Raw genomic sequence first — 18,135 nt, 5'->3', positions numbered from 1 at the left:
GCTATTAAAATGGTTGTGATGTGGTATGATGGGGTGGTATTCTCCTTTGAACGATTCGAGTGGCTTGACTTGGCACATGTTCACGCATGTAGTTGAAACAAAATCAACATAGCCTCCACGATATTTATGTTCATGGTGAATTATATCATGTTCATGCTTGCACTTAGTGTGGATTAATTTTAATGCATGTTCATGATTGTTGTCGCTCTCTAGCTGGTCGCTTCCCAGTCTCTTTCTAGCCTTACTTGTACTAAGCAGGAATACTGCTTGTGCATCCAACCCCATAAACCCCAAAAGTTATTCCATATGAGTCCACCATACCTTCCTATATGCGGTATCTACCTGCCGTTCCAAGTAAATTTGTATGTGCCAAACTCTAAACCTTCAAATAAAAATTATGTTTTGTATGCTTGAATAGTTCATGTATCAACTAGGGCTGTCTGTATCTTTCATGCTAGGCGGGTTATTCTCAAGAGGAGTGGACTCCGCTCCTCACTCACAAGAAAATGGATGGTCACCGGGATGCCCAGTCCCATGCTCAAATCAAATCAAAATAATTGCAAACAAAACTCCCCCAGGATTGTTGGTAGTTGGAGGCACCCGTTGTTTCGGACAAGCCATGGATTGATGTTTGTTGGTGGTAGGGGGAGTATAAACTTTACCATTTTGCTTGGGAACCACCTATAATGTGTGTAGCATGGAAGATATCGAGATCTCTCGGTTGTTATGTTGACAATGAAAGTATACCGCTCAAAATATTATTCATCTCTATTTCAAAACCGAGCTCTGGCACCTCTACAAATCCCTGCTTCCCTGTGCGAAGGGCCTAACTATTTTCTTTTATGCTGAGTCATCATCCTCTTATTAAAATCACCAGTTGGAGAGCACCGATGTCATTTGCATTCATTACTATTAATATATTGTGACTGGATCTCTTTTACCATGAATTACAATGTTTAGTCAGTCCTTGATCTTTAAAGGTGCTTTGCATTTATGTTTTGCGGTCTCAAAAAGGGCTAGCGAGATACCATCTTGTTATATCATATCATGATTGTTTTGAGAAAGTGTTGCCATCTGAGATTTATTATTATTTCTCGCTAGTTGATTATGCTATTGATATGAGTAAACATGAGACCTAAATGTTATTGTGAATATGGTTAGTTCATAATCTTTGCTGAAAACTTGAATGACGGCTTTACATATTTGCAACAACAAGAGCAAACAGAGTTTGTAAAAGTTTGTCTTTATCACTTTCAGTTTGTCAACTGAATTGGTTGAGGACAAGCAAAGGTTTAAGCTTGGGGGAGTTGATACGTCTCCAACGTATCTGCTTTTCCAAACACTTTTGCCCTTGTTTTGGACTCTAACTTGCATGATTTAAATGGAACTAACCCGGACTGACGCTGTTTTCTACAGAATTTCCATGGTGTTATTTTTGTGCAGAAACAAAAGTTTTCGGAATGACCTGAAAATCAACATAGAATATTTTTGGAATATATAAAAAATAATGGCGGAAGAATCAAGGCCGGGGGGCCCACACCCTGTCCACGAGGGTGGGGTGTGTGCCCCCTGCCTCGTGGGTCCCCTGGTGCTCCACCAACGTCCATCCCGACTCCATATATTCACGTTCGGGGAGACAAAAATGGGGGAGAAGGATTCATCGCGTTTTACGATACGGAGCCGCCGCCAAGCCCTAAACTCTCTCGGGGTGGCTGATTTGGAGTCCGTTCGGGGCTCCGGAATAGGGAAATCCATCGCCATCGTCATCGTCAACCTTCCTCCATCACCAATTTCATGATGCTCACCGCCATGCGTGAGTAATTCTATCGTAGGCTTGGTGGACGGTGATGGGTTGGATGAGATTTATCATGTAACCGAGATAGTTTTGTTAGGGTTTGATCCCTAGTATCCATTATGTTCTGAGATTGATGTTGCTATGACTTTGCTAGGCTTAATGCTTGTCACTAGGGCCCGAGTGCCATGATTTCAGATCTGACCCTATTATGTTTCCATGAATATATGTGAGTTCTTGATCCTACCTTGCAAGTTAGTCACCTATTATGTGTTATGATCCGTGAACCCCGAAGTGACAATAATCGGGATACTTACCGGTGATGATCGTAGTTTGAGGAGTTCACGTATTCACTAAGTGTTAATGCTTTGGTCCGGTACTCTATTAAAAGGAGGCCTTAATATCCCTTAGTTTCCAATAGGACCCCGCTGCCATGGGAGGGTAGGACAAAAGATGTCATGCAAGTTCTTTTCCATAAGCACGTATGACTATCTTCGGAATACATGCCTACATTACATTGATGAACTGGAGCTAGTTCTGTGTCACCCTATGTTATAACTGTTGCATGATTGATCGCATCCGACATAATTATCCATCACTGCTCCATTGCCTACGAGCTTTTCACATATTGATCTCTGCTTAGTTACTTTTCCGTTGCCACTGTTACAATCACTACAAAACTGCTACCGTTACTTTTGCCATCGTTACCGTTGCTATCATATTAATTTGCTACTAAATACTTTGCTGCAGATATTAAGTTTTCCAGGTGTGGTTGAATTGACAACTCAGCTGCTAATACTTGAGAATATTCTTTGGCTCCCCTTGTGTCGAATCAATAAATTTGGGTTGAATACTTTATCCTCAAAAACTGTTGCGATCCCCTATGCTTGTGGGTTATCAAGGAGTTAGACACGTTGTGGAAAACACCGGCCAAGACATGGGACGCCAGCAAAGGCGAGTATTTCTACATGAGAGTCGCGCTGATCATGACGGTGCATGACTATCTCGGTTACGGATATGTCACAGGCCAGGTGTGCCATGGATATTGCGGATGCACGCGGTGCATGGATGATACGATGTCTTAGTAGCTAACATGAAGGAAAGATGGCAGGTCTGGGAAAATCGTGTACATGCGGCATCGAAGATGGCTCGATCCGGACGACCTGTGGAGAAACCGTGGAGATCTATTCAATGGTCACACTGAGCATCGAGGACCTCCACTTAAGCGGAGCGGCGCCGAAATCGATGAGCTGTTGAAAAACTGTGAAAAGTGCCCCGCGTCGGAAAAGATGATGAAAAAGGCGCCGAAGCCGCTGCTGAAGGTATGGAAGACAAGGTCTGTGTTCTGGGACTTGGAGTACTGGCACAAACTCGACACAACTCATTGCCTTGATCAAATGCATATATGTAAGAATGTCCTTGAGAGCTTGCTCACGACACTGATGAACATGTCGGATAAGACCAAGGATGGGCCGAAGGCAAGAAAAGACCTGCAAGATTTGAATATCAGGGAAGATCTGCACATGTCACCCCGCAAAAAGTCAGACGAGACAGATACAAAGATAGAGGCGCGGGAGAAGAAGGGCAAGAAAGTAAAGGAAGAGGATTATTGCCCCCCTTCTTGCTTCACCTTAAGTCAGGCTGAGATCGATCAGTTCTTTAAGTGCCTTATCGGAGTCAAAGTTAGTTCCAGTTACTGTGGAAAGATAAGAAAAATATCTAGACACGGACAAGAAAAGGTTTAGTTGGATGAAGTTCCATGACTGTCATGTGATGATGACACAGATACTACATGTTGCCCTTAGTGGGATAATGGACAAGCATGTCCGTGACACGCTTATTGGTCTCTTCAATTTTTTCGTCGTCATCTCTCGAAAGTCGATCAAGGTGAAGCAGCTCCAAAGGCTACAGGAAGAGATAGTTGTGATACTGAATGAGCTTGAGATGTACTTCCCGCCCACATTGTTTGATGTCATGGTGCATCCGTGTGTCCATATTTTGAACGACATAATAGACCTGGGGCCGTCATTCCTACACAACATGATGCCGTTTGAGAGGATGAATGGGGTCATTAAAGGATTCGTTCGTAACATGTCCCGTCCGGATGGAAGCATCGTCCAGGGCTATCTAACACAAGAGTGCATCTCTTTCTGCGGGAATTTTATATATGGAGCAGACCAGCTGCCTGGTGTTCGTGTTGGTTTGCCCGTTAACAAGCATGATGGGAGGCTGCTACCTCTTGAGCACTGCGTTGGTTTTCCCTTGAAGAGGAAAGGGTGATGCAACAAAGTAGCATAAGTATTTCCCTTAGTTTTTGAGAGCCAAGGTATCAATCCAGTAGGAGACCAAGCGCGAGTCCCTTGTACCTACACAAACAAATAAGAACCTCGCAACCAACGCGATAAAGGGGCTGTCAATCCCTTCACGGTCACTTATGAGAGTGAGATCTGATAGATATGATAAGATAATATTTTTGGTATTTTTATGATATAGATTGAAAGTAAAGATTGCAAAACAAAAGATAATGGAAACAACGGTAGATTAATATGATGGAAGATAGACCCGGGGGCCATAGGTTTCACTAGTGGCTTCTCTCAAGATAGCATAAGTATTACGGTGGGTGAACAAATTACCGTTGAGCAATTGATAGAATTGAGCATAGTTATGAGAACATCTAGGTATGATCATGTACATAGGCATCACGTCCGTGACAAGTAGACCGACTCCTGCCTGCATCTACTACTATTACTCCACACATCGACCGCTATCTAGCATGCATCTAGAGTATTAAGTTCATAAGAACGGAGTAACGCTTTAAGCAAGATGACATGATGTAGAGGGATAAACTCATGCAATATGATATAAACCCCATCTTTTTATCCCCGATGGCAACAATACAATACGTGTCGTTTCCCCTACTGTCACTGAGATCGAGCACCACAAGATTGAACCCAAAGCTAAGCACTTCTCCCATTGCAAGAAATATCAATCTAGTAGGCCAAACCAAACTGATAATTCGAAGAGACCTGCAAAGATAACCAATCATACATAAAAGAATTCAGAGAAGATTCAAATATTGTTCATAGATAATCTTGATCATAAACCCACAATTCATCGGATCTCGACAAACACACCGCAAAACAAGATTACATTGAATAGATCTCCAAGAGAATTGAGGAGAACTTTGTATTGATATCCAAAGACAGAGAAGAAGCCATCTAGCTAATAACTATGGACCCGAAGGTCTGAGGTAAACTACTCACACATCACCGGAGAGGCCATGGAGTTGATGTAGAGGCCCTCCGTGATCGATACCCCCTCCGGCGGAGCTCCGGAAAAGGCCCCAAGATGGGATCTCTTGGGTACAGAAGGTTGCGGCGGTGGAATGTAACATCCCAAATTTTCAATTTGGAATGTTATACATAGTCATCCATGCATATCATATTTTATTCGCATTTCGTCTCGCGATCCTCAAAATCCTAAGCAACTCAAGGACCCTCGGAGAGAGTTGGGGATTTCCCGGTTTTCAAATTTGATTTTATTAAATTTTGAAACGAGGATTTTTGGTTTTAATTATTTTCTCTCCAAAAATATTTCATACTAAAATATATGAGAGGAGATAATATGACTTCTCCAAGATAATTGAAATATTGGAGGAAAAATAGTAAAATCAAATATTTGTTTTATTTGGATTTTATTGCAATTTTGTTTGCATTAGAAAAATTGCACCTTTTTTCAAAATTGCATTTTAGGGTCAAGAAAATGTTCATCTCGTTCTAAATATTTTATTTAGACGGTGAAAATTTGTTTTGGCATTTTTAGATTTTTATTTATTTTTCTAGGATTTTATTTCGGTCGGCGAAATTATTAAAAGAAGTTCCCGCACCTGACTGAGCCTAAGGCCCAGCCGAGCCAGGCCGGCCCAGCCGCCGCCGCTGCAGCCTCCTGCGCGCGCGCCGCCGCCGCCGCCACTCGGACTGGAGTCCGAGTTGGACTCTGCCTCCACCCCGCCTTGGCCCCTACTCCAAGCCACCGCCGCCGCCGCCCTTATATACCGCCGCCCCCGCCACCCCAACACCCCACCGCAGCCACCACAGCCACCGCCGCCCCACGCCGCGCCAAGCCCCGTTGCCCGCGCCGCCTAGCCCCGCCGCCCGCGCCGCCTAGCCGTCGCCGCCGTCGCTTGCCGCCGCCGCTTGTCGCCGCCGCCGAGCGCCGCCGCTGCCCCACCTCATCGGAGCCCCCTCGCCGGAGGTAGCCACCGGACTCCGCCACCGATTTTTTTAAAAAAAACCGTTCGGTTCTTTTTTAAAACCCTAGATCCGTTTTTTTCGGATTCGCCAGTTTTTTCTCGGTTCTTCTAGTTAGCGGACGTTCCTCCGTACGTTCGTTTTAACGAATAGTTTTTGCCCGTTAGTTACAGCTAACGAACGCTCGTTCATTAGTCTATTCGTGAGTTTTCTTTTATCAGATTTATTCCATGATTTTTCTGATCGCGATTTCTGATCCGATCTTAGTTTCTATTTATCTTTTCGCTCGTTAGTCGGAATCAAGCGATTCAAGCACCTAGAGTTTCGTCCCGAAACCCTCTTTCCATTTAACCAACTCAAACAAGTTTTTGCTACTTTAAAATTTGACCTAGTTTCAGATTAGTAAACAAAGCTTTTTTCTTTCGCCGTTTGAGTTTCGTTGCTCCGTTTGATTTGATTCTTTTTGCGGACCGGAGTTCTTAAGTTGAAACTTCTGGTCAGCCCTCTTTTATTTGAGTTTTTCTTGTGCATCATTGGTTGTTACTTATGTATGCTATTTTTAGCTTGCGATAGAACACCCGGAGTGCGAAGCGTGCTACTACGAGTCCCTAGGTTTCACAGATCGTCACCAAGGCAAGTAACACTTTGATCATACCCCTTTATCACCCAGTTTTTATGCATTAGTTCCAATCCTAAAACATTGCATGATTAGGATGTCATTAACTTGTGGGTTGGGAAGTTGTTGATGAGGTAGAACCTATTGCCCTGTTACATTCAAAACCCTTGGGAGTTACTCTACGCGTTGCTTATATTACTATGCTATGCTATGCTCGTAGACGTGGTTTGGGTTTGAGTGAAATCCATGACAGATGTGAGTTTGTTAAATTAATGGTTCAACTTAAGGTGGCAAATTAATCAAACAACTGGGTGGATTAAGGCACCTGGAGTACCCAGTGTTGCCTGTATTTTTTTGGAAATCCCGGAGTACCCGTGTGATCTTCCTATGGACCGCCACCCAGGCTCAAAGGGAACTGAGATGATTCATGCTAGAAACTTCCGTGTGCAGCCACAAGCTATTATGGGCTCTAGCATAGTTGAGTAAGTTACGTGAAGCTCTTGAAGAGGCAGATCAGCAGGTAGTGCGATGTAGGTTTGGTATGGTCTGTCCGGAGTAGAGAGTTAATGTTTCTGAAAGACCGTGTCTCGGTCATCCGTTTCTCAAACACCCTGTAGTGCGAGAAATCCAACGGAGGCAATCGAGTCTTGTGGGGAAAAGTGCGCAAACCTCTGCAGAGTGTACAATCTAATCATGGTTAGCCGTGTCCCCGGTTATGGACAATTCTTGAGTATCTAGTACTTGGGTTATCACAAGTATCTCATCATGTTTAACTAATATTGTTGGGTTGTTAATCACTTAATTGGGATTGAGTTGGAGGAACCTTCTCAATGTTGTTCAACCACCATGATAGTTAAATTAAAATCTATTCCTTTGTTGTAGGGAAAAATTGGCTTTTCGCAAAACTGTAACCATAGAGCTATCCACCAGCCAAATATGCATGTAGTGATAGCATTATTCTGTTCTTGCTCTACTGTGTTACTTTGCCAGCATATTCCATGTGTTGACCCATTTTCGGGCTGCAACGTATTATGTTGCAGACTTTTCAGACGAGGAGTAAGGTTCGTTAGGTCATTGTCGTGCAGCTCAGCTATGCCGTTGGAGTTGATGGACTCACTTTACCTTCCAAGCCTTTCGCTGTTATTGTATTAGATGGCCTTAAGCCATATTATTGTAATAAGTTCTCTCTTGAGACATTCGATGTAATAAGTGTGTGATTGCTACTCTGTTATAAATCCTTCGAGTACTGTGTGTGTCAGCATTACCGATCCAGGGATGACACTGAAGCACAGAGACTTGACCATCTGAGGTCGGGTCGCTACAAGATGGTATCAGAGCACACGCTGAGGGTAGGACACACCACTAAGATAAACCCTAGGTCACCCTTCTCTTCTCATTTCTGACTCCTCTCCATTTTCTACTCTTTAGGATGACGGAGATGAAGAACAAGTTTGCACAACCAGATGAAGACACCCCTTTTGGACGCCACTTGAAGGAAGTCACTAGGTACTTGAACATTGGAATACCCAGCTTCACCGGGACGTACAACGCCACCTTACCTAAAGAGGAGCGCTGGATGATTCAAGCACAAGTTCCAGGAAGGACGTTCTCGCCAACCTCTAAACCCATAGAGTTTTCTTTCGATGCACCCACCTGGAGTCTAGGCAAGAGCATGGCAGCCCACATTACCATGGGACGCATTGGAGAAGTTTACAACAGGGAGCTTAAGGACACTATTTACCAAATATGTGGGCGCCGAGACGAGCAATGGGAAGTAATCAGCACCAGGAAGGATAGACCCATTGCAGCTTTCATCCAGGAGTTAAACCAGCACATCCGACGTCAGGAAAACTAGATGTGCGCGGACATGATGGACTTGAAGAAGGCGAAGACTAGGATCATTGAGCTGGAGGAAGAACTCAAGTTTACACGCGATGGATATGAGGAGGAAATCAAGACACTACTGGAGAAGAATGACGACTTAGTCAAGAAGATCAGAGTATTCATGGGAGGACCAGCACCAATATAAGAAGAAGAAGAACCCAAGGAGATACGCCCCGAGGACTACATCATCATCGACGACACCGATTCCGATCCTAGTGATGATGACTTTGAAGACGAAGCTGGAGCAGACATCATGGAGTCTTCCACCGATCAAAATTTCTAGATGACTACCATATATCACTAGTATTCCCCCATGTATTTAGTAGTAGTTGAGCACTTGTGCGCTAGTTCTAGATCGTTTGTATGCCCTTGCTTTATTGATTGAGTGAAATGATTGTGTTTGTCTCATGTGCATATGGGTAGTGTTTTCTCATTAGACCTCTTTTCTATTCTAAATATCTTCCATCTAAACCCCTCAGATGCCTCCGAGACGTGACACCGGTTTTGCTTTCCCACCGGAGCTCACCCAGTTGATCCAACAGCAAAATACTTTGATGCAATTGCTAGTTTAGAACCAGGGAAACAACAACAACAACAATAACAACAACAACAACAACACACCCGTCACCCATGGACAACCTAGCCCGTTTTATAAGGTTACAACCGCCGGTGTTTTCCAGTAGCACCGAGCCCATAGTTGCGGATGATTGGCTACGCCGTATTGGAAGGGAGTTGACCACCGCAGGTTGCACAGATGCTGAGAGAGTGCGCTTTTCCGCACATCAATTGGATGGACCAGCATCCTCATGGTGGGAGAATTACACAGCCACTTTTCCTATAGCCAATGTCACTTGGGACCAGTTTCAGCAAGCTTTCCGCACAGCCCATGTCTCCACTGGAGCTATGCAAATGAAGAAGCGGGAGTTCTGCAACTTACGCCAGGGGAACCGTACTGTGGCTCAGTACGTGGACAAGTTTAGCAAGTTATCTCGCTATGCCCCTGATGATGTGGCCACAGATGCCGCGAAGCAGGAGAAGTTTATGGAAGGGCTGAATGATGAGATAAGCATGCAGTTGATGGTAGCAACCTTCAACAACTAACATGAGTTGGTAGATAAGGCTCTTATGATTGAAGGGAAGCAGCAGCAGATTGAGAGCCACAAGAGAAAGTATGGACAGGGGAAGTATAACTCAGGAGCTCAGCAGAAACCTCGCCTAACCCCGAACCCAGGAGGACTTGTTCATAACCATGGAGGTCACAACCACACTAGAGGAGGATCGCATAACCGCAATGGTTCTAAGAATGGGAATGGGAACGGAACCAACAATAATCATAACCGCCCCAACCCAGCCACGCCCGCCAAAAGGGACTTAAGTCATGTTACATGTTTCAAGTGCGGGAAGACTGGACACTACGACACGGAGTGCCCTGAAGGAAAGAATGGAAATGGAAATGGGAGCGCTGGGAAGAAGCCAAATCCATTCAACAAAGGACAAGTGAACCACGTTAACGTGGAGGAGGTTGAAGAACAGCCGGACGCGGTAATAGGTAAGTTTTTGGTTAAGTCATTTACCGCCCTTGTTCTTTTCGATACTGGTGCATCTCATTCATACATATCAAGGGGATTCGTGGATAAGTTTAAACTACCAACCCAAACCCTTAGGACCCCTCTTTTAATGAGTTCACCCGGAGCAGAGTATATGGCTAGCCGATGGTGTGACCAAATACCCTTAACCATTGGTACACATATTTTTTCGTCCGACCTAATTATCTTGGAATCACAAGGATTGGATGTGATATTGGGTATGGACTGGATGTCAAAATTTGGAGGAAGCATTGACTGTGCTAGTAAGTCAATTTATCTCACCACCCCGGAAGGAAAAAGGACTAAGTATGTATCTAGGCATGTGCCTAGGAGGAGTCAAGTGAATGCCCTTACGGGAGTTGTTCAGGAGGAAGTGCCTGTAGTGAAGGATTACCCGGATGTTTTTCCAAAGGAGTTACCAGGCATGCCACCGGATAGAGACATTGAGTTTTTGATAGAGCTATTGCCAGGTACAGGACCAATATCCAAGAGACCCTATCGGATGCCCGCAAATGATCTGGAAGAAATTAAGAAACAGATTAAGGAGTTATTGGAGAAAGGATACATCCGAAGAAGTTCATCACCTTGGGGAGCCCCAATACTTTTGGTTGAGAAGAAGGATAAATCCCTGAGGATGGTAGTTGATTATCGAGCATTAAATGAAGTGACTATTAAGAACAAGTACCCACTGCCGATGATCAACGATCTTTTTGATCAGTTGCAAGGAGCTAAAGTGTTTTCTAAGATCGATTTGCGATCGGGGTATCATCAGTTGAAGATACGAGAGAAGGATATACCGAAGACAACGTTCACAACACGATATGGATTATACGAGTACACGGTCATGTCATTTGGACTGACTAACGCCCCTGCCTATTTCATGAGCATTATGAACAAGGTGTTCATGGAGTATTTGGACAAGTTTGTTGTGGTGTTTATTGATGATATTATGGTATACTTTAAGAACGAGGAGGAGCACAAGGAGCATTTGCGCTTAGTTCTCGAGAAACTCAGGGAACACCAGTTGTATGCTAAGTTTAGCAAATGTGAGTTTTGGTTGAAGGAAGTCGGGTTCCTTGGACATGTTATATCGGGAGAAGGTATAGCAGTAGACCCCAGAAAAATTCAGTCAGTCACTGAATGGTTGGCACCCACTTCATTTAGCGAGATCCGCAGTTTTCTTGGACTCGCAGGTTACTATCGGAGATTCATTGAGAACTTTCCCAAGATTGCAAAGCCAATGACTGAACTGTTAAATAAGGATACTAAGTTTAAATGGACAGAAGATTGCGAGGCAAGTTTCCAGGAGTTGAAGAAATGTTTGACTACAGCCCCAGTGCTAACACTGCCAGATATACATAAGGAGTTCCAAGTGTACTGCGATGCCTCACGCTTAGGACTTGGATGTGTGCTTATGCAGGACGGGAGAGTTGCTTCGTATGCCTCACGACAACTAAAACCTCATGAGTTGAACTATGCCACGCATGATTTGGAGTTAGCAGCCGTAGTGCATGCATTGAAGACCTGGAGACATTACCTTATTGGAAACCGTTGTGATGTGTACACGGACCATAAGAGTTTGAAGTACATTTTCACCCAGAAGGAGTTGAACCTTCGACAGAGGAGATGGTTGGAGCTTATAAAGGATTATGACATGAAGCTACACTATCATCCAGGAAAGGCCAATGTCGTAGCAGACGCTTTGAGCCAGAAGAGTTATGCTAATATCCTTGAAAGCAAGGGACCGCCGAAGGAATTAGCAAAGGACATCATGGAACTTTGATTGGAGCTTGTTCCTAGATGATTTATTGCAACAATGGAGGTCCAGTCAACATTGCTGGACAAAATTCGGGAAGCTCAGAAGGATGACAAAGAGATTTCCGAGATAAAGGAGAAGATGGGCAAAGGAAAGGCCAAAGGTTTTCGTGAGGATGAGCATGATACCTTGTGGTTTGAGGACCGAGTTTATGTGCCCAATAACCAGGAGGTCAGGAAGTTAATACTTCAAGAGGCCCATGACTCACCATACTCGATACACCCCGGAAACACCAAGATGTATTTGGATTTGAAGGAACATTTTTGGTGGACCGGTATGAAGAAGGATATTGCCGAGTATGTAGCCGTATGTGATGTATGTCAGCGCGTGAAGGCAGAGCATCAGAAGCCAGCAGGACTGTTACAGCCTATGTCGATACCCGAATGGAAGTGGGATAAACTGGGCATGGACTTTATCACCGGATTGCCCAGGACCAAAGCGGGATATGATTCCATATGGGTAGTAGTTGATCGCTTGACCAAAGTAGCTCACTTCATCCCAGTGAAAACCACCTATACAAGTGCAAAGTTGGCCAAGATATATATGTCCAGGATCGTATGTCTGCATGGAATTCCGAGGACCATCGTATCAGATCGAGGAACACAGTTTACCTCAAAATTTTGGCACCAGTTGCACCAGACTTTGGGAACGAGATTGGAGTTTAGTACAACATTTCACCCGCAGACGGATGGACAAACAGAGAGAGTGAACCAAATTCTGGAGGACATGTTGAGAGCCTGTGCGCTAGATTATGGATCTAGTTGGGATGACAATTTGCCATACACAGAGTTTTCATACAACAATAGCTATCAAGCCAGTTTGAAGATGGCACCGTTTGAAGCCCTGTATGGATGAAGGTGCAGAACATCGTTAATGTGGGATGAGGTAGGAGACCGACAGTTGTTTGGACCAGACTTGATCAAAGAGTCTGAGGAGAAGGTTAAATTGATTCGTGACAGACTGAAGATTGCTCAGTCCAGGCAGAAGAGTTATGCTGACTCAAAACGCAAGGAGGTAACCTATGAAATTGGAGACCGAGCATATCTGCGAGTATCACCCTTGCGAGGAGTGAAACGTTTTGCAGTTAAGGGAAAGTTAGCCCCGAGATTTGTAGGACCGTATCGTATTTTGGAACGGATGGGAGAAGTTGCCTACAAGTTGGAGTTACCCGAGGGATTGTCAGGAGTTCATGACGTGTTTCATGTTTCACAGCTAAAGAAATGTCATGCTGAGATGGCAGACATACCTCTAAGAGATACAATACCCTTGGAGGCAATTCAGTTGGACAGTGATTTGACCTACGAGGAAAAACCAGTTAAGATTCTTGAGTTTGCCAGCAGAGTCACCCGCAGTAAGGTTATCAAGTTTTGTAAAGTTCAGTGGAGCCACCATACCGAGGATGAAGCCACATGGGAACGAGAGGATGATCTCCGCAAAGACCACCCACACCTATTTTCTAGCCAACCCGAATCTCGAGGGCGAGATTCATCTTAAGGGGGGTAGGTTTGTAACATCCCAAATTTTCAATTTGGAATGTTATACATAGTCATCCATGCATATCATATTTTATTCGCATTTCGTCTCGCGATCCTCAAAATCCTAAGCAACTCAAGGACCCTCGGAGAGAGTTGGGGACTTCCCGATTTTCAAATTTGATTTTATCAAATTTTGAAACGAGGATTTTCGGTTTTAATTATTTTCTCTCCAAAATTATTTCATACTAAAATATATGAGAGGAGATAATATGACTTCTCCAAGATAATTGAAATATTGGAGGAAAATATTAAAACCAAATATTTGTTTTATTTGGATTTTATTGCAATTTTGTTTGCATTAGAAAAATTGCACGTTTTTTTTTTCAAAATTGCATTTCAGGGTCAAGAAAATGTTCATCTCGTTCTAAATATTTTATTTAGACGGTGAAAATTTGTTTTGGCATTTTTGGATTTTTATTTATTTTTCTAGGATTTTATTTCGGTCGGCGAAATTATTTAAAAAAAGTTCCCGCGCCCGACTGGGCCTAAGGCCCAGCCGAGCCAGGCCGGCCCAGCCGCCGCCGCCGCCTCCTGCGCGCGCGCCGCCGCCGCCACTCGGACCGGAGTCCGAGTTGGACTCTGCCTCCGCCCTGCCTTGGCCCCTACTCCAAGCCGCCGCCGCCCCCACCCTTATATACCGCCGCCCCCGCCACGCCAACACCCCACCACAGCCACCGCCGCCCCGCGCCAAGCCCCGCCGCCCGCGCCGCCTAGCCCCGCCGCCCGCGCCGCCGAGCGCCGCTGCCTTGCCTCGCCGGAGGTAGCCACCGGACTCCGCCACCGGTTTTTTTAAAAAATGGTTCGGTTTCTTTTTTTTAAACCCTAGATCCTTTTTTTTCGGATTCGCCGGTTTTTCTTGGTTCTTCTAGTTAGCGGATGTTCGTCCGTACGTTCGTTTTAACAAAGCTTTTTTGCTTGTGCATCGTTGGTTTTTTCTTTCGCCGTTTCAGATTAGTAAACAAAGCTTTTTTCTTTCGCCGTTTGAGTTTCGTTGCTCCGTTTGATTTGATTCTTTTTGTGGACCGGAGTTCTTAAGTTGAAACTTCTGGTCAGCCCTCTTTTATTTGAGTTTTGCTTGTGCATCGTTGGTTGTTACTTATGTATGCTATTTTTAGCTTGCGATAGAACACCCGGAGTGCGAAGCGTGCTACTACGAGTCCCTAGGTTTCGCAGATCGTCACCAAGGCAAGTAACACTTTGGTCATACCCCTTTATCATCCAGTTTTTATGCATTAGTTCCAATCCTCAAACATTGCATGATTAGGATGTCATTAACTTGTGGGTTGGGAAGTAGTTTATGAGGTAGAACCTATTGCCCTGTTACATTCAAAACCCTTGGGAGTTACTCTACGCATTGCTTATATTACTATGCTATGCTATGCTCATAGACGTGGTTTGGGTTTGAGTGAAATCCATGACAGATGTGAGTTTGTTAAATTAACGGTTCAACTTAAGGTGGCAAATTAATCAAACAACTGGGTGGATTGAGGCACCTGGAGTACCAAGTGTTGCCTGTATTTTTTTGGAAATCCCGGAGTACCCGTGTGATCTTCCTATGGACCACCACCCATGCTCAAAGGGAATTGAGATGATTCATGCTAGAAACTTCCGTGTGCAGCCACAAGCTATTATGGGCTCTAGCATAGTTGAGTAAGTTACGTGAAGCTCTTGAAGAGGCAGATCAGCAGGTAGTGGGATGTAGGTTTGGTATGGTCTGTCCGGAGTAGAGAGTTAATGTTTCTGAAAGACTGTGTCTCGGTCATCCGTTTCTCAAACACCATGTAGTGCGAGAAATCCAACGGAGGCGATCGAGTCTTGTGGGGAAAAGTGCGCAAACCTCTGCAGAGTGTACAATCTAATCATGGTTAGCCGTGTCCCCGGTTATGGACAATTCTTGAGTATCTAGTACTTGGGTTATCACAAGTATCTCATCATGTTTAACTAATATTGTTGGGTTGTTAATCACTTAATTGGGATTGAGTTGGAGGAACCTTCTCAATGTTGTTCAACCACCATGATAGTTAAATTAAAATCTATTCCTTTGTTGTAGGAAAAAATTGGCTTTTCGCAAAACTGTAACCATAGAGCTATCCACCAGCCAAATATGCATGTAGTGATAGCATTATTCTGTTCTTGCTCTACTGTGTTACTTCGCCAGCATATTCCATGTGTTGACCCGTTTTCGGGCTGCAACGTATTATGTTGCAGACTTTTCAGACGAGGAGTAAGGTTCGTTAGGTCATTGTCGTGCAGCTCAGCTATGCCGTTGGAGTTGATGGACTCACTTTACCTTCCAAGCCTTCCGCTGTTATCGTATTAGATGGCCTTAAGCCATGTTATTGTAATAAGTTCTCTCTTGAGACATTCGATGTAATAAGTGTGTGATTGCTACTCTGTTATAAATCCTTCGAGTACTGTATGTGTCAGCATTACTGATCCAGGGATGACACTGAAGCACAGAGACTTGACCATCTGAGGTCGGGTCGCTACATGAAAATAGGGTTTCGTGGTGCTCCTTGATGTTTTCGGGGTACGTAGGTATATACAGGAGGAAGAAGTAGGTCGGTGGAGCAACAAGGGGCCCACGAGAGTGGAGGGCGCGCCCAGGGGGTAGGCGCGCACCCTGCCTCGTGGCCTCCTCGATTGTTTCTTGACGTCCACTCCAAGTCCCCCGGATCATGTTTGTTCCAAAAATAACTCTCCCGAAGGTTTCGTTCCGTTTGGATTCCGTTTGATATTCCTTTTCTGCGAAACACTGAAATAGACAAAAAAAGCAATTTGGGTTGGGCCTCCGGTTAATACGTTAGTCCCAAAAATAATATAAAAGTGTAAATTAAATCCCATTAACATCCAAAACAGAATATATAATAGCATGGAACAATCAAAAATTATAGATACGTATGAGACGTATCAGCATCCCCAAGCTTTGTAACATCCCAAAATTCTAAATTTTGGAATGTTATATTAAATAAATATATATGCTTGTTTGTTTGTTTGATTGTGGTGTGGTTGCTTGTGTGAAATTGAGTGAAATTTGATACTTTTTGAAAGTTGAATGAGAGGGAATGAAATGCCTTTCCCAAAACTTTCACTTTGCATTTTGATCCCTATAAATTCAAATTCATTTCATCACAAAACCCTAGAGTGAAGATGATATGACTTCTTCCATTTAAATAAATGAAAAGTGTTTTGAAAAGATTTGAATTCCATCCGAAAATATTTCAAATTCAAAACTTTATGCAACTCAATGATTTTCACAAGAGAAGATAAAATGACTTCTTCAATTATATGAAATATGAGTTGGAAGTTACAAAGAATCCAATTTAAAGTCATTTGGAAGTATTTTGAAACTCCCTTCCAATTTGGAATTATTTGGATTTTTATTTAAAATATTTTTTCTCTCCTAAAAACAAATAAATGGAAATAAGGGTAAAATGATTCCCTTCAATGGAAAATTAGGAGAAAACAAATTTGAAATCATTTTGGTATTTTAAAAATGATTTTTGTGGGGTTTTAATGCAAAAGTAGCACTATTTTCTTTATTTGAATTTTTGTAGATTTTATTTGCCTCTGAAAATGTGTTCATGTTTTAGAAATTATTTTTCTGAAACTTTTGATATATAATATGCATATATAATAGTTTTTTATTGCTCTTTATTTCAGTTTTCCTTGTCTATGTTTAAAAAAACTCTGGCTGAAGCCCAGCCGCACCCGGCCCGGCCCCCCTCCACGACGCAACAGATCGTCTTCCTCCTACAATCGCTCCTGCACCTACAGGAGCAGAACGCACGCACGCACCCCACCCCGCGCCCCACTCCCTTCCCTCCTTCCCCTTCCCCAAGGATCCTCTGAATGGATCCACCTCCTTCCCCTACACCTCCTTCTCCAAGTAAAAGGCCATTAATGCCCCGGATTTTCTCGCCGGAGATCCGCACTTGCCTTTTTTTTGCTCACCATGGCTGCACGCATTTGGACACCCCCTCGCCCTATAAATACATCCCTCGTGTTGCCCTCTTTCCCCTCGCCCAAAGCCCTCTTCTATGGGAGCTTATCCCCCTCCCTATCCCGCATAATTTCTCATCGGAGTTCATAAACTCCGGCGGCTTCTCCATCGCCGCCCGAGGCTCGGTTGGTACTTCCTCGGCCTCCCCTGAGGTTGCTAAGATCTCCTTTGCACCCTTTTGTTCTCTCCTTCCTCTAGGAGCCCCCACAACCTCGGATCCGGTCTTCTTCCCCAACTCCGGCGACTACTCCGATGAGATCAAAGAAATCCCGTAATTCTTCTTTTCAGAAAAATAGCGATCTTAGAAAATTCATATCTATTAGTATACATATCCAAATTGAGTGATTCCAATTGCGTTAGATCACAAATTTTGTAAAGTTTCTGAATAGGTAAATAGTTTTTAGGTTTGACTATTTAAATTTGAACTTGATCAAATTCTCTTAAATCCTTATATTTGATCTAACTTGAGTTTAGAAATAGATTTTTGATTGATTCTTTTTGCTACTGCTTTGTTATTGTTTTTTTTATCCAGTAGCATATAGTTATTTATTTTTAGTTTATTTTAAGTTAGGTTTGTTGCAAAAATAGTACTGTTTTTCTTATGTAGTTGTTTTGGTCATAAAATTAGTGTTTTTAATTATTTTTAGTTAATT

This window comes from Triticum urartu, chromosome 3A (assembly GCF_056163025.1).
Source record: "Triticum urartu cultivar PI428250 chromosome 3A, HENAU_Tu73, whole genome shotgun sequence".
Taxonomy (NCBI): Eukaryota; Viridiplantae; Streptophyta; class Magnoliopsida; order Poales; family Poaceae; genus Triticum; species Triticum urartu.
This window is presented reverse-complemented; position numbering follows the sequence as displayed.